We start from the raw sequence: 15327 nt of genomic DNA, 5'->3' as shown, positions 1-15327 counted from the left end.
TGACCAGTCTCTATATAGCTCTCTACTATGAGGTATTAACAGACTACCAAATCTTCCCTCACATTAACGTTTGTTAACTCAACTTTATAACTTTGAAAGAATACTTCTAGAATATGGAGGCCTTCTCATTACAGTAACACATGGAAACAATTACTTGGAACACTCTTAAAGCAAAAATGCATTTAACTAAATTCAACCTTTGTATCAACTACTTGTTCAAGAATGGTTTCAAATCAGAATGGAATAAAATCTTCATCTGAAAGGTGGCATGTAATTGTTTGTAGCTCTTTCTTATCCATGAAATAAGCTCACAGTGATTGCTACGGAAAAATGGAGTGAATTCTATTTCTGTTGCCGCACAGGACAAGGTTTTGCTTGCCGTGGCTCTCCTCGTGGGCGTTTGAATTGTTTACAGTACGTGCAAGGGTCGCACTGAATCCTGACTGGTTAAAAAGAAACTTTTAAGCTCTACAATTTTTTAGCCGAACTGACTGTAATAAACAAATAACTGAACGCAAGAGTAAAGCTAATGTCCGGTACGACCATGTAGTGAAGAATTTATTCTCTTTTTTTTTTATAACGCGTGAGATCGCATTATTTGCTTATCTGCGGTTCCCTTATTTCGACGTCCTCGCACCTTGATGGACACCAAGAGATGTCCAATTCCGTTGTAGTCGTAATGCTATCTTCCGCCTGTTATTTATACGCTAGGTTAGTGTAACATGGGTAACTGAACGCCTCTCTTCCTTCTGCAACCCACAGAGCCCAGACGGTGTATTCTAGATATGATAAGAAGTTGTTCTCTTCCATCAAAATTTAATTAATATTCTTCAAAGACTTCCTCCGATAATATAAATGACCATGTTAATCGACGGGACCACATCTCACACGAAAATTTCTTCGTAAACAATTTTATGTCTTGTTCAATATGAAACGTATTCCATCTTTTTATACACACATCCATGCGAACTTTACATTCTCAAATAGAATCTGTAGGTTACTTACTAGCAGTTTCAGATAAGATATGTGTTTGATGTATATACATATTGATCTGCCTGGTTGAAAAGGAACTGTCTTTTTAAATTTCCGATAAATCGTCTTCGTCGTGTAATAATTGCTTTCTTTTCCGCTTCATTAAAGCAATGACATATTGACTTGATAAAATTCAACCGGCCGCAGATATTCTTTAACAGTTCTGCTGCGTAACGTCAAAATATATCACTTGAAACTGTTTTCTTCTTAAATGTCAGTTAATGTCCGATATTTAAATGTAGAAATTGTTACTCTTTCAAATTCCTATGTTTGCTTTACTGTCAAACACATCTCTAGTCTGAAACCGCTAATAAGTAAGCTTCACAGATTATATTTCAGGACGCTACGGTCGCAGGTTCGAATCCTGCCTCGGGCATGAATGTGTGTGATGTCCTTGGGTTAGTTAAGTTTAAGTAGTTCTAAGTTCTAGGGGACTGATGACCTTAGAAGTTAAGTCCCATAGTGCTCAGAGCCAGTTGAACCAGCCAGTTATATTTCAGGATATAAAATTTGCGTAGCCGTATTCCCACGTTCATCATATTTACAATATTAACGTCCTTTTCAATAACTTGAAAGTTGATTTCAGTCATCAATACAATATTCAAGCAGATCTATCCTTCCAAAAAAGCGTCAATCACGGACTCTCAGATGTTATCTTGCAGTAACTTCAGTATAGTTCGGTCATACAATTATTATACTAATTATTATACTAATCAATAGACAAAGTTAATACACATTTAATTAACGCTCTTTTTATTTACACAACGTTGACAACATGCTATGGTCACACAAGCTCGAGACCTTCTGTAGAACTCTTACATTTTAATGCATTCATTTGAAACACCAATTTTTCAGCAATATGCAGAGGTGATGTGGACTATGGTGACCTCATGTTCTCGCCGTCGCGGACCGTTGGCGCTCTCGTGATAGTGACTAGCACTGCCGATTTACTGCGTCGGTGGAACACCGAAGAATCATGTGCCACGATCTCCTCCATACAACGTGAAACTGACCGAGGTACAAAATTTTAGTACACACATCACATACATAAAACTACATAATTAATTCTTATACTGTTATGGTCTACCTGATGTCGCTCATGTGGAAAATAAGGACAGTGCTGCTCAGTAAAATCTGGAATACCACACGCTCTGTCTTTCGCAGCTTGCAGACAGTAGTAGGGTAAAGAAAGCATCGCCCCACATTGCGGGCTGCCTACATCACAGACAAGTATAGATTCAGGGGCAAACCTGTTGTTCTCTTTTCACTGACAGATCCCTACTTTATTTGTTCTGGTAAGAGGATTATGACCACATGGGGATAATCCATTCTTTTGATTAACAGGTCCTTCACCTAATGTTTGGTTGTGTGATTTACCATGTCACCCCCACCTCTCCCAGCCTCTCAGAAACCCTGCACCTCTTCTGATATCAAATTAATAGACTAATTAACTAAATTTATTGAAAAAAATTGGCGAGAAATAGCCCAATTGTGTCACTTACAGTATTCACGAGCTGCTTCATGTTACTTGAATTGCCCACCGCCCTACCAATATATCAATTTGATTGACTAATTAATTAATCAATTAAATCGATTTCCCTTCGTTTTCCATACCCCCTTCCCCACCTGGAAACATTGATTGATTGACTCCATTGCACAGAATATTGTTTAAACAATTTAGACAATGTGTGGAGTACTGTTTATTAAAAAAAATTAACGATACAAGGTGGTGTATGGAATGTAGTTTATTTATAGAATTTCCCGGGAAATCGATCGCTGTTTGTGGAATACTTTCATTCCTATCATTTAAGGCAACACGTAATTACAGTGTCACAGACCGCTTAAATATATCAGAAAAACTTTCTCACTTCTCGCCACCCGTGCAGGCCGCCTGGAGCCGTGCCATGCCAGGGGGACCTAGAAACCCCAGGGGGCTCACCGCACCAATGTCAGCTGCATGCGGATCCATAGCTACGTGAAGTACTGCGCTGATCCCTAAACAAAAGTGTCAGGTGGCGGCAAACCTTTGACACTGACACCTGACAAATTTCTGTGGCCGTCCCCCCCCCCTCCCCCCCTCACCGCCACCATCCCAAGTTGTCTGTATGCATCAACAAACTTGTCGGAAACCAACACAAGCGAGACATACCTTCCATCCAAGGCAAATACCTGACAGTGAATCGACCTAGAAATTCTGCTGACAAATAATTAATTTCCGGTCACATGATGGTGATGTAGCGGACATAGGGCAGATGCAGTAGGGATTTCACACACACAAATTGACGATGTCACAAAAGTAGTAGCAGGCTGAATCGAAATACTCTTTAAAAAAATATCTTTGCATACAAAGAGAGGAAGGGAGAACTGTAGTTTGCTTTGGAGATGACATAGGAATTAGCATGGGATATTTCATTCTTCCAGGGGCTCTAAGCCGCCCCAGCCTTCCCAGCGCACTCCCTTGGAATGCATTTCATGAATTGCCTCAGGAATTATTAAATCTGGTGCGGCATGTCACATCTTGAAGATGTCACAAATGTTGCTTCAGAAGACATGCCAGGGGAAATATTAATTAACTCTTTAACATAGCATTTAAACAGTTTGCTTCACACAGTTCAAAACTATTCAAAATAAAAAAAGTCGAAACTGCTCGGTAGTTTTCGTGCATAAGCAACAGTGTTATGTTTTTAACGAGAAATTTCATTAAATAATCCAAAACTATTATTATTGTACGTCAAGACTGGAAGCGGTGATGATGAAATGATAGCTGGAACTTCAAATTTCGACTTGAATTTTTATCGTCACTGTTACAGAGTTCCCGACCACTACAGGCATGCTAAGTGCATTTTCTTTCTTAAAAGTACTGTAGAATTCCAAAGTTGACTGGTTTTCTCAGCTACATCAGGATTAAGAAGGAGGGAGGAAATGGTCTACTGAGTGATAAGAGAGTAACAACAAATATCGCTGTGACGTATTGAGAAACACAATCCATTCACGGCTAGATGCCTGAGACCACTGAGAACACTTTTACGTTCAATGTACTCATCTTCCGGACGACCATACCTAACATGCCGCAATACAGCACCAACGCTCGGAGACCGAAGAAAACTAGTGCCTTAAACGTGGCCCATGGCCGCAGCCACGAAAGTGCACGAGAGAGGCCCACCAGCTGTGGAGTAACACCATTCCGAGAAGGACCTGAGTAGTAGGAGTTCAAATGCTATTAGTACCCCCAGTGCAAACACTCATACTGAATCTTCTCAAATTTCCATTGGGGATAGATGCGACACACGCGGTCCTAAGGGGACTCAACGCAAACTGGGTATTAGTTCTTTGTTCGCCCATCCAGGGGAAGCTACATGCCAAATCGTTATAAGCCGCAGTAGACCAGAAGCTTTCTCGGACTCTCCGAACTGGTGTACAAAGGATGAGCGAGCCCCAGCCCGGAACAAAGGCGTTTGCTGAGATACTGTTTCCAGCCCCGACCTGCCCGCTTGCTTATATGCTGTCTACGGCTGTCTCCAAACTCACAAGAATATTGGAAACCAGGCAGTGTAACTACAATTAAATATTACGATTGCTGCTGCATTCTGGCACTGAGCAATGCACTGCAAATGTCTCCTCTTGAAGGCTGTGGTTCTGGAAAGAAATCTCAATGTCTGCAGCGCACACAATTTTCCACGTAAAATCTCTCTCATACCCTTACGACTATCTACGTGTTGAATCTATACCTGCCTAACGACAGGACACACAGTTATTTTCTCTGCACATGCCAGAACATAAGCCACAACAACTTTACACATCAACCTATACACATTTTAGACAAGCAGTGCAGCGGCTACATGTCTCGATTCTCCTCTGTTCTAAGAAATTATTTGACGTTTAACTCTTCCAGTCTGCGCTTCCGGAAGGTGCTGCATCCCGCCAAGTCTCTCTCAAACAAGTGTTGTAAAATCACAGGCGTCCGGCATAATGTGATAGTCAACAGCGCCTCCAAGCACGATAGGGTTGGAAAGACACCAGCGATATACGTTGGTGTACTGGAATCTTCATCGCAGTCGATGGTGCAACAAGAAAACGTGAGGTTATGGTTGTTGGAGCCGATGAAGGGGCGTTCTGTGTATCTACTTTGCTACAGCTCTATTGCCTGTCCTGTTTGTACACTGTACCAGATCCAGTTGGACTCTTGCATTGGTATTGTGTAGCTGTTTACGAAATGAATCTATCACCTCTTACTTTCGGATATACTCCTCAATGTTTTGAAATCACAGTTCACTGCTTGAAATCCCTAATCAACGTACGACTGGATATACGTCATTTTTTTACATAAATAGTAGTCTGATTACTTCCCGCAAACGTCTGGCAGTATGTCGGAACATAAGCCTCAGTACTTTTACGTTCAAGCAGCATATCGATTTTGTTTGCGTGGCCATTCTCCGCAGCAAGCATAGAAATATTTGTTTTATAAATAAAGAACACCTTCTCTTGCTGCACTGTATTATTTTCTCCCAGACGCGTTTCGCCTTTTTTCACTTTAAGGCATCATCAGTGGGATCTATAATGATGCAGGTATGATGCATTTTTGTTTCGATACGTATTATTATTTACATACAAATCGAGAAGTGAACTGTTTTATAATCTACGAATAATACATTTCAAACCAGAAGAACATCGTACGTGTATCATTATAGATCAATCTGACGATCCCTTAAAGTGATAAAAGGCGAAACGCGTCCGGGAGAATAACATGCAGTGCAGCAAGAGAAGCCTTTTTTATTTGCAAAACAAATATTTCTGTCATTTATATGTGTATAAAAAATCACGATGCGTCCACTCTCGCAGCAGCTGGGTGTCGTTTTCACACTGCTCGGTAGCGAAACAGGCCTGCCAACAGTGGCATCAGCCGCACTAGCAGCAACAGCAACAGCAGCAGCAGTGGCAGGAACTAAAGCAGCAGCAGCAATATTATCGTGATGATGATGAGGTCCCATACTCCGAGGAGCGTAGGGAACGATGCGGGAGACCCGCACCGCCGACTAAGCAAGGTCCTATCGGAGGTGGTCTGCCCTTGCCTTCCTCCAACCGTAATGGAGATGAATGATAATTATGAAAACGACACAACAACAGCCAGTCATTTCGAGGCAGGGAAAATCCCTGACCCCGCCGAGAAACGAACCCGGGACCCCGTGCTCAAAAGCGAGAACGCTACCGCAAGACCACGAGCTGCGTACAATATTACCGTAAGTAATTCATATATTTTTCACCGAATACGTAATACGTTGTGACCAACGAGTCTGAGGTTGTTGTAGATGATTTTGAGGACCAAACACGATAAACGTTACTTCCTTTCTTTCCACTAACAATTTCGTATTGTTTCAGTATATATATATATCCATTTTTTTTCATGTCCATAGTATTGTGTATACATGGTTAAATGTCGTAGTACACCTAATGTGCTGTATATTGTTTGTTGTAGGTTATTTACTGGCAGACGAAGAAATTGGACAGGGAGAGATATGTGCTGGAGACAAGCAGCAACCATCGCAGATCTCATGCAATTGACTGTTGTAAAAAGTATTTTTCTTTCCAGTAGTCTTTGTGGGTATACGTTTTTATTATTAAATCATAATGTTGTAGGCGATATCAGCGAGCTGAATTGATGGGACCTCCCCAATTCAGGCGAGGGAGAAATGGGTGGAGGAGATGGAGAGAGAGAGACCTTCGTCATCATGAGGAGATTAATGAGACAGCAAGGAGCTAGAGAGAAATATGTAATACATACTCATTCTGATTACAAATAATCAGCGTTCATTCTTTCCTTATCCGCCCCGATAGCTGAGTGGTCACCGCGGCGATCTGTCACGCCAAGGAGCCCGGATTCGATACCCTGCTGGGTCGCAGATTTTCTCCGCTCAGGGACTAGGTGTTGTATTGTCCTCATTGTCATTTCGTCATCATCAGTGGAAGGCTACGGGAAACCACCACTGGAATCACCTCCCTAGACGCTCATGCGGTGGACCTCTCTGACGAGGCTTCCCGCCATGACAAGACCTACCGTAAGGCAGAACGCAGAGTTTCTTTTTTCTTTCCTTGCAGCAGCAGGCGATGTCTGGAACGTTGTACTTAATTCGTTATTCTTTCTCTCTTCTGCAGCGGCTGCGTTAGGCGAACAATTGCCGCAATACGCCGTGGCTCGGGTACCGATGGGGTGGGGGAGCCTGTAACATAGAGGCGAGGTCCTGTGCGGCACGCTTCACCAGCAAGGGCGCCGCCAGTCGTCGCGCGGGAAGCCGCCGGCGCCGCTCTCGTTCCCACCGCCTCCCCCACACCGGCTGCGCTCTGGCGTCTACGGGCGACACTCCCTCTGGCAAACAGGTTAGGGCTGCAGCAGCAGGAGTGCTCGCGCCGGCCCCATTCCACAGCGTCTCCTACTCCAACATCCCGTCTTCGCCAATCTCGCGAGATACAGCACATACTCCTGAACGCAACACCGTAAGCAGCTTCATCATCTACACTCCTGGAAATTGAAATAAGAACACCGTGAATTCATTGTCCCAGGAAGGGGAAACTTTATTGACACATTCCTGGGGTCAGATACATCACATGATCACACTGACAGAACCACAGGCACATAGACACAGACAACAGAGCATGCACAATGTCGGCACTAGTACAGTGTATATCCACCTTTAGCAGCAATGCAGGCTGCTATTCTCCCATGGAGACGATCGTAGAGATGCTGGATGTAGTCCTGTGGAACGGCTTGCCATGCCATTTCCACCTGGCGCCTCAGTTGGACCAGCGTTCGTGCTGGACGTGCAGACCGCGTGAGACGACGCTTCATCCAGCCCCAAACATGCTCAATGGGGGACAGATCCGGAGATCTTGCTGGCCAGGGTAGTTGACTTACTACACCTTCTAGAGCACGTTGGGTGGCACGGGATACATGCGGACGTGCATTGTCCTGTTGGAACAGCAAGTTCCCTTGCCGGTCTAGGAATGGCAGAACGATGGGTTCGATGACGGTTTGGATGTACCGTGCACTATTCAGTGTCCCCTCGACGATCACCAGTGGTGTACGGCCAGTGTAGGAGATCGCTCCCCACACCATGATGCCGGGTGTTGGCCCTGTGTGCCTCGGTCGTATGCAGTCCTGATTGTGGCGCTCACCTGCACGGCGCCAAACACGCATACGACCATCATTGGCACCAAGGCCGAAGCGACTCTCATCGCTGAAGACGACACGTCTCCATTCGTCCCTCCATCCACGCCTGTCGCGACGCCACTGGAGACGGGCTGCACGATGTTGGGGCGTGAGCGGAAGACGGCCTAACGGTGTGCGGGACCGTAGCCCAGCTTCATGGAGACGGTTGCGAATGGTCCTCGCCGATACCCCAGGAGCAACAGTGTCCCTAATTTGCTGGGAAGTGGCGGTGCGGTCCCCTACGGCACTGCGTAGGATCCTACGGTCTTGGCGTGCATCCGTGCGTCGCTGCGGTCCGGTCCCAGGTCGACGGGCACGTGCACCTTCCGCCGACCACTGGTGACAACATCGATGTACTGTGGAGACCTCACGCCCCACGTGTTGAGCAATTCGGCGGTACGTCCACCCGGCCTCCCGCATGCCCACTATACGCCCTCGCTCAAGGTCCGTCAACTGCACATACGGTTCACGTCCACGCTGTCGCGGCATGTTACCAGTGTTAAAGACTGCGATGGAGCTCCGTATGCCACGGCAAACTGTCTGACACTGACGGCGGCGGTGCACAAATGCTGCGCAGCTTGCGCCATTCGACGGCCAACACCGCGGTTCCTGGTGTGTCCGCTGTGCCGTGCGTGTGATCATTGCTTGTACAGCCCTCTCGCAGCGTCCGGAGCAAGTATGGTGGGTCTGACACACCGGTGTCAATGTGTTCTTTTTTCCATTTCCAGGAGTGTAGTTCTAGTTATAGTACTAGTAATGCCAACGATCCTGTGTCTAGTGGCAGTTCCCTCTCCCGTCCTTTTAGTGAAGGGCACAGGTCAGTGACACAATACCGCAGTTAGAATACTCGGTGATTGCCGACTCATTTGAGGAACGAATCTCCCTCACAAGGATTGGGAATCCGCCAGGAGGGTATCGAGACTGAGATCCCCTGCTAAACCCGCGGGACAGGACAGGTAGTTTAAACCGTGGAAAGGGGCCAAAATAAGCGGCTGTCACCTACACTCGAACATACAACTTTATTTATTTAACGAGACATTACAACGGCCAAGAATTTTTAAAAAAAATACAGCATTAATTTTTGGAACTTAATTACCGTCTGAATCCGCCATACAATCTCATGCCTTAAGGGCAAGACCACTTTAATTTAAAATCAGCCGAAGGCCAATGACTTAAGACTAAAACCAAAATCAGAAATTTAAAAGGCAGAGGGCCTTATCTTAGACCAGTTCTTTCAATTAGGCTGAAGGCCCAAACAGTCTGACACCTTATCCGCGAAACAACTTTAATTTAAAAATCGACCTAAGGCCCATCACTTACGACTCAACAAAATTATTTTTTTAAAAAGGCCAAAAGGCCTTACTTAATACAGTCTTTAAATTAGGCTGAAGGCCCAAACAATCTTAAGCCTTAAGGGCAAAACAACCTTAATTTAAAAATCGGCTAGAGGCCATACAAATACAAACAACAAGAACAAATAAGAAAAGGCAGTACACCCAATGGCGCTCAGAAGTTTCTGAGGGTTGGCCAGGAATTCAAACACGAACACTCGCTTAGATGAGACAGGCAGTCGGCCCAACCATCTTCGATCCGACGACAACCCAACCGACAGACAGTCAATGGACCAAGCGACAGGATAACTTCCGCTCCATCCGACCAGCATACAACAGGGAGTTCAATGGGACACGCAGAAGGTGTCGGCGCCCACAACGAATCACACATTCAACGGTCAAGCTACACACCGTGCTGGACAGCCACAACACGATGAGGAAATACACTGCCTGAATTTACGTCAACGGCCTGGGCAGGTAACCAGAAAGTTAACGGCCACAAGGCAGAAGATTCGCTGGTGCACTTCAATTGAAAAATAATCGAGTTAAGTTAAACTCCACAGGAGGGCGGCTAGAATTTCGCTAGCTTGGAAACACACATTGTTGCTCGCGGGAATGTCCCAACAGCCCACAACGAAATTCAAACGACACAATGTGAACAGTTGGGGCTGGCCGGTAGATTAAGTAAAGACTCAACTTTCGTGTCCAGGATCATTGAGCCACGGACCTCATAGCAATGGGAACAGCCCCTCGCACTCCGACCACGTGTGGACGCCGCCACTTGCCCCAGACAAACTACGCGCCACGACGACTTCATCACTGCTCCACCCCAACCGACCAACCCCCAGTCCCGGAAACGGTGAAAGAACCAAATACACATCGGCCGATGAGACGACCAACCAAATGGCCAACCAGTGGTCGTTCCGCTCCAATCTTCCTCCATCGGACAGTTCATGTGCGTCGCCAGCGGTCGGCGAACACTGGCTGTTGGCGCCTCACCGGCGCTCCGTCCCTCACTTCACTGCTGCTGCGTCCCGACTGCACTGCTGGTCCGTCCCGAACTGACTGCCAGAAACACGACGACCCGGAAATACTATCGGTCGCTCCAGAGATGGTGCTACAGTGCACTTATCGATACGCGCTGCTGCTGCCGCTCACGGGCAAGTAAGGCAGGAAGTTAGAGAGGCCAGTAAATGGAATAAGAAAACGAGGCGGCGGTACCGTAATAGAAGATGACAAACAATAAATGGGATAAATGCGAGCCGAGCACGGCTCAGAGACCATGTCGGGTTATTAAAGGTATGCGTTCCTTTCGTGGGAAACGAGCGCCCCAAGATAGGCAATGATCCGCGGTATCCCACCATTAAATGCATTGCAGTGCTCTGCATCGAAATGTGGCATCCCCCCGAAAATTTATTCTGGCATTAAAGAGAGAAGTCTTCAAGTATAAACGTAGGCTTCCGCAGCTACTGTCACATTCGAAAAAATTTTTCTGGGTTTGTGACCGCATTGTCAATATACACTCCTGGAAATTGAAATAAGAACACCGTGAATTCATTGTCCCAGGAAGGGGAAACTTTATTGACACATTCCTGGGGTCAGATACATCACATGATCACACTGACAGAACCACAGGCACATAGACACAGGCAACAGAGCAAGCACAATGTCGGCACTAGTACAGTGTATATCCACCTTTCGCAGCAATGCAGGCTGCTATTCTCCCATGGAGACGATCGTAGAGATGCTGGATGTAGTCCTGTTGAACGGCTTGCCATGCCATTTCCACCTGGCGCCTCAGTTGGACCAGCGTTCGTGCTGGACGTGCAGACCGCGTGAGACGACACTTCATCCAGCCCCAAACATGCTCAATGGGGGACAGATCCGGAGATCTTGCTGGCCAGGGTAGTTGACTTACTACACCTTCTAGAGCACGTTGGGTGGCACGGGATACATGCGGACGTGCATTGTCCTGTTGGAACAGCAAGTTCCCTTGCCGGTCTAGGAATGGCAGAACGATGGGTTCGATGACGGTTTGGATGTACCGTGCACTATTCAGTGTCCCCTCGACGATCACTAGTGGTGTACGGCCAGTGTAGGAGATCGCTCCCCACACCATGATGCCGGGTGTTGGCCCTGTGTGCCTCGGTCGTATGCAGTCCTGATTGTGGCGCTCACCTGCACGGCGCCAAACACGCATACGACCATCATTGGCACCAAGGCAGAAGCGACTCTCATCGCTGAAGACGACACGTCTCCATTCGTCCCTCCATCCACGCCTGTCGCGACACCACTGGAGGCGGGCTGCACGATGTTGGGGCGTGAGCGGAAGACGGCCTAACAGTGTGCGGGACCGTAGCCCTGCTTCATGGAGACGGTTGCGAATGGTCCTCGCCGATACCCCAGGAGCAACAGTGTCCCTAATTTGCTGGGAAGTGGCGGTGCGGTCCCCTACGGCACTGCGTAGGATCCTACGGTCTTGGCGTGCATCCGTGCGTCGCTGCGGTCCGGTCCCAGGTCGACGGGCACGTGCACCTTCCGCCGACCACTGGCGACAACAGCGATGTACTGTGGAGACCTCACGCCCCACGTGTTGAGCAATTCGGCGGTACGTCCACCCGGCCTCCCGCATGCCCACTATACGCCCTCGCTCAAAGTCCGTCAACTGCACATACGGTTCACGTCCACGCTGTCGCGTCATGTTACCAGTGTTAAAGACTGCGATGGAGCTCCATATGCCACGGCAAACTGGCTGACACTGACGGCGGCGGTGCACAAATGCTGCGCAGCTAGCGCCATTCGACGGCCAACACCGCGGTTCCTGGTGTGTCCGCTGTGCCGTGCGTGTGATCATTGCTTGTACAGCCCTCTCGCAGTGTCCGGAGCAAGTATGGTGGGTCTGACACACCGGTGTCAATGTGTTCTTTTTTCCATTTCCAGGAGTGTATATAAAACTATCGACGTTTCGGTCTCCTGAAGAAGGTCGCTTGCAACAGGAACCGAAACGTCGGTAGTTTTATATATATTGACAATGCGGTCACAAACCCAGAAAATTTTTATTGAAAGTCTCTACATCATCTCTGGCGTAAAAATGGAGTGATAACGCGGAGCACGTCAATCGCCGAGTAGTTTCGTAAATCCACCTTGAGTGCTATAATGGATCGATTTTCCGAGATGGAAATGAGAGGGTTAGCTAAAGCACTCAGCCGAATACTACGTCTGGACATCCACACACTTATCTATGGTCTGGTAAATGGAGGGTCCAGCTATATCAAGCTCCCTAAAGAAATTGGTAATAAGAGGGTGTGCATTAATGTGAAAAATGAAAAAGATCAGGCATGTTTTGCGCGGTCAATCCTGGCTTACGAGAGAAATATTAGAGAGAATCCAGAGCGCACACATCAATATGATAGATACCTTGACATTGATAAGTATTGTCACATTGATGGTATCGGGTTCCCGTCAAGATCCAGGACACAGCCAAATTTGAGATGCAGAATACTGGAACATCAATTCATGTTTACGACCTGGAGGAGAAAAGCAAGTCAGATGAGCAGGACAAGCATACGGTCATTGGTCCCCTTCATTCCTCAAAATTTGCCGGTGAGCGTGAGATGCATGTAAACATGCTACTCTTCTCTGAAGGTGATAATTATTATTATGTTTGGATCAAACACATCACCCGACTCCTTTCCGGGCAGCTGATAAAGCATAATGGTGACAGGCATATTTGCTAAGGTGCCTCAATGCCTTTTCGCCAGACAAGATATTAGCAAAGCATCTAGTAAACTGCGGTTCCAAGGACCCTTTACATGTTATTATGCCTAATGAGGAAAACAAATTCATAAAGTTTAAAAATGCTCATCATTAGGAGCGATGCCCGTTTGTAGTGCACGCTGATTTTAAAAGCCTTCTCGCTCCTGTGGCCCGCTGTGAAGGTGACCCTACGACATCACATACTATCTTTACAGAAAAACACGTACCATATGCGGCAGCATACCAAATTGTACCGTTCTATGATTCCAGCCTTAGCCGTGACATATCTTGTGTCAGGGATAATCCTGCAGTTTGACTGCTTACTGACTCGAAAACCATTCATGGGACATTGATAAGCTTTACAGCGACAACGTTCTCATGGCCACATCGAAGGAGAATGAAGATTTGTACAATAACGTGATTGACTGTCTAATTTGTGGGCTGCCGTTAGATAGAAAAGCGGAAACTTTTCTCGCAGGGATCACTGCCATCTTATGGAGAAGTTCCGTAGTGCAGCTCACAATAGGTGCAGTTTGAAGCACCAGCTACCAAGGCAAGGCTTTACATGGACACAGATGTACGCTTGCTTGCGGACGTTTCCGAGAAATTCCAGAGTCTATGCATGACCACACATTCTCTAGATCCAGCCTTTTATTAGACGGCACCTGGGTTGTCTTGAGACACAGTGCTCAAGAAAATGAAGTGCAGCATCGAATTATTGACCGATGCTGACATGCTTCTTTTCTTTGAGTGGGATATCCGTGGGGGACCTTGACAATGAGTCCACGAGTGGGTGACGGGTTCAATTGCATCACTTGATTCGAGTTACATAGTGTCTTGGTGGTGGTGGTGGTTAGTGTTTAACGATAATGTCTTGGATGTAAATAACATATATGGGCACGCCTTGCAACAATCACTGCCAATTGGTGAGTTTCGATGGGTGCTCGAAGACGAATGCAAGGGATTAGATGGAAAAAATCATGAGGGGTATGGCAGCTGATTCTGATGTAGGGTATGTGGTGGAGGCAGACCTCACATACCCTATTAGTTTGCATGATGTGCACATCGATTTGCCGCTGTGTCCAGAGCAACTAGTTCTGCAAGGGGGCTTCACCGAAAAACTGATGGCAACGCTGGGGAATAGTAATTTCCAGCAGTGTCTCAGCTTGGGGATGGAGCTGGTTAGAATCACCCGGGCTATCTCCTTCAAGCAGTCTCCCTTGATGGAGTATATTGATTTGAATACGAGATAGAGATCTTCCGTAACATGCAACTTTGAGAAAGATTTTTATAAATTAATGAATAATCAATTTTCGGCAAAACAATGAATAATTTGAGGGAACGACGTGAAATTTTGACTAGAACCGATTGGGATGGGCGTTGGGGCGTAAGAAAATGCATCGCCAGACCTAATTTTAAGCGTGGCACTATATTCAATAAGAACTTTGTTGCTGTGGAGATGTGCATATTAGACCCATCCAAACTCCACGTGTACTACTTTCATTATGAGTTTGTAAAAACTGCTTTTGTAGATCCTAAATTATTTTATATGGATACAGATAGCTTCATCTATTGAGTAAAGAATTATAATTCATATGAAGTGATGAGGTAGCACGGTAATGAATTCAACATGTCCTCATACACGGCTGATAATCCTTATGGCATTGTTCCGAAGAGCAAGAAGGTTATCGACCTTATGAAAGACGAGGTGATTGGGTTGCTAATTGTGGAGTTTGTAGGTCTGTGATCAAAAATGTATGCGTATCGCACACTGGAAGGTGCCACCTGGAGGTGCGCTAAGGGCGTGCCTCATGTGCCATCGAAAACCCTCTCTGTTGAAGACTTGCGGTGCCTGTCCGTCGGTGGTCGTGGTGCTGCACCGCAGCAACTGCATGCGATACGGCAAACTACTATGCGATGTAGAGGACACGAGGTGTACACTGTGCTGCTGTCTAAAAACGGCCTGTCGCCTCATGACGATAAAAGGGTTATTTGTGATGAGGGCAT

Source organism: Schistocerca serialis, chromosome 1, assembly GCF_023864345.2.
Source record: "Schistocerca serialis cubense isolate TAMUIC-IGC-003099 chromosome 1, iqSchSeri2.2, whole genome shotgun sequence".
Classification (NCBI taxonomy): Eukaryota; Metazoa; Arthropoda; class Insecta; order Orthoptera; family Acrididae; genus Schistocerca; species Schistocerca serialis.
Note: the sequence above shows the minus strand (reverse complement) of the source record.